General features: G+C 56.7%; 1 protein-coding gene across 2 annotated transcripts in view; it reads left to right on the forward strand.

Annotated features, from left to right (window-relative positions):
• Positions 1-2,423: 2,423 nt before the first annotated feature.
• Positions 2,424-2,751, forward strand: part of Fnbp1 (formin binding protein 1) — a gene marked incomplete in the record, with an annotated part of 132,819 nt that continues 132,491 nt past the window's right edge. For both annotated transcript variants that reach the window (XM_017796459.2, XM_029560147.1), the window contains 1 exon segment: positions 2,424-2,682.

Genomic DNA, 2,751 nt, shown 5'->3' on the forward strand with positions numbered 1-2,751 from the left:
AAAAACAGAGCAACTACCCAGAAGCCCACATAGGCAAGGTCTCCACTGTTTGTCCGGATCCCTTATTTTAGGGCTAACACCTCCCATGGGGTCAGATTATTCAGTGACAATGTATAGACAAGCCACCAAAATCATCACTTTGTAAGTCAGTGTTCCTAAGTTACTAAGAGGCAGAAGAGGTGTCCAGCCCACCAGGATGCCAGCATTTGTGCAGCGTGTAGATCACCTCTCCTGAAAGGCCAGGTCAAGGTAGTTTACCAGAGGGAATCTTGGGTTCTCTCAACTTCCTCTTGCTCTAAGGGAAACTAAACTCTACTTGGTTCTAAAAAACCAAAACACCAGGTGGATCTCTGTGAGTTCAAGGCCAGCCTGGTCTACATAGACAGGACAGCTGGGGTTACAGGGAGACCCTGTTTCAAAAAGACCAAAAAGGCCAAAAAAACCCAAAACACCATGCTGTAGCTATCGCATTTTCTGCTGACTTACTTCCCCTTGTCTTGAGCCCTGATGTCCTCCAGCTCTTCAGGGACAGTGCTGTATTTCTTCTTTTCCTGAAGATTTTGACTCTTCTAAGACTTTCCCAATTACCACAGAAACTTAATCAAATTAAAGATACTTTGAGTGTGGTAGGGGTTCACTCAGTTCCACAGGAGCTGTGGCTTTTCACAGTTCCTGTAACTAACAACTTCCTGCTTACATAAAAAGTCTTTTTCTTTTGTGGTTGTGCCTTCTCTTTAAAACACACTTCTACCTCCTGGTTAGCCTGTTTTTGCAAGTGGTCATTCTGGTTTTCAGAAGTCTCCAAGAACTCAATCAAGATTAGATCATCCTATGTAACTGAAAAAAAAAAATCCAATGTTGGCAGGAAGGGAAACTGAGGTGATTACTGAAGCAAGGTCTCCCTGCCTAACCTGAATTTCATTGGCCATTTTCAAGTTTGAGCACCCTAAACCGTAGCCCTGTTTACATTTCCAAGCCCTCCAACTCACCCTGGCTGTGAATCTTCCTTGGCAAGGATGTGGCTGGCCATTCTGATGGTCAAATACCCAACTATTTTGGGAGTAGAGTACTCAGACCTCTTTACCATAGGGGCAGAATATTTAAACATGCAAAAAATGGAGGGAAGAGGAGCTTGTAACGGAAAAAAGACAGACCCAGATAGTTAAAACATAGCTGAGCAACGGAGGAAGCAGATTCGGTCTGTCAGCTCCGCCCTCCTTCTTCCTGCCTTGGTTTCTTTCTTTATTATAAAGAGTCAAGGTCTCTTTGCTTGGTACTCAGTATGGGGGCCAAGTTGGCCTGGAACGTGCGGCAGTCTCCTGCCTCTGCTTCAGGAGTGCTGAGACTACAAGTTTGGGCCACCACACCTGGCTGAGCTTCACTGTTCCATGGAGGAGAGTGACCAACAGGTTGGAGAGATCAGGGAGTGGAGGAGCGTTTATAAGAGGGGTCCATGCGGGCGTGGCTACTCAGGAAAGAACCCAGCAGAATTCACAAAAAGAAAACTGGGGCTAGGCCACGAGGGCTTCTGAGGATGCGGTTGGAGCTCCCCAAACTGCCCACAGCATGAGGACTGATGTCTGTGGACCACTCTGGCGTCTACTACCTCTGCCATGTGCACCTCCTTGGTCCACATCACCGGGCGGGGACTGGTCACTGCCTCTGTTGGGCAGCTGGGGCTTTGTTACTAGAGGTGGAGCCCTTGTCCGAGGCCGCCCAGCTACAAGTGCGAGGCTGGATTTGAACCCAGCAAGCTCTCCCCGGGCGGAGCAGCGCTTCTGGTCTGGAGTGCTAACAGGATTCCTGGCCGAACACATAGGAAACCGCTGGCTCCACACATTAGGAATCTTTGGGTGTGCATCCCGGAATTCGTTCCCCTGCTACTCAGAGCTGCTCGGTTGCTGTTCACACCGACGTCCCTGAGTGCACAGCGCACCGACGTCACGGTTCCAGGCCCCACTCCCACGCGCGCTGCCGGGCTCCTTGTGCCTCCTGAGAGGCTGGCCGGTGGGAGAAGCAGCACCTTGGGCATCTCTGATCACTGGTACAGCACAGACCTCGGGGAGCCCCGCCGATCCCAGGGACCGCCAGGGCTCTGAGGCGAGTGAACGGGTGTCCCCAGAGCTCAGGGCGCAGGGCGCAGAGCCCAGGACTCAGGGCGCAGGGCGCAGAGCCCAGGACTCAGGGCGCAGGGCGCAGAGCTCAGGGCGCAGGGCCCAGAGAGTGCTGGTTGCCAAGCAGAGGAAAGATGGACCTGGAGCAGTCTCCCCGCGCTCAGCATCCTTCCGACCGCGCAGGGCGGGGCGCGAGCTGTCAGTCCGGCTCCGCCCTCGTCCCAGCCCCTGCCCCGCCCTCGGCCCGAGGTAGGCGGGGCTCAGCTGTCAGTCCCATCCCTGGCCCCGCCCCGCCCCGCCCCTCGGCTCCGGTGTGGGGAGGGCGCGCTGCGGCGGCCGCGGTGCAGCTTCCTCGGGCCATTTTGCTCGCCGCGGAGCTACCGGGAGGAGGAGAGCCGGGGCCGGAGGAGCCGCGGGCCGGAGGAGGCGGCGGGCAGCGGGCTTTCCGCGCTCGCGGGGATCCCGAGGGTTGCAGCGACTGCCGGGGAGGGGCATCGGGGGGCCGCGGCCGCAGCGCGCAGCGCCCCTTCCCGCCCCCTGCACCATGAGCTGGGGCACCGAGCTCTGGGTGAGTGAGGGGCCGGGCCGCGGGGGCCTGGGCGGGAGGCGCCGTGCGGCGCGGCGGAGCGAGGGCGCC

Source organism: Nannospalax galili, unplaced genomic scaffold (assembly GCF_000622305.1).
Source record: "Nannospalax galili isolate Female #2095 unplaced genomic scaffold, S.galili_v1.0 scaffold290, whole genome shotgun sequence".
NCBI lineage: Eukaryota > Metazoa > Chordata > Mammalia > Rodentia > Spalacidae > Nannospalax > Nannospalax galili.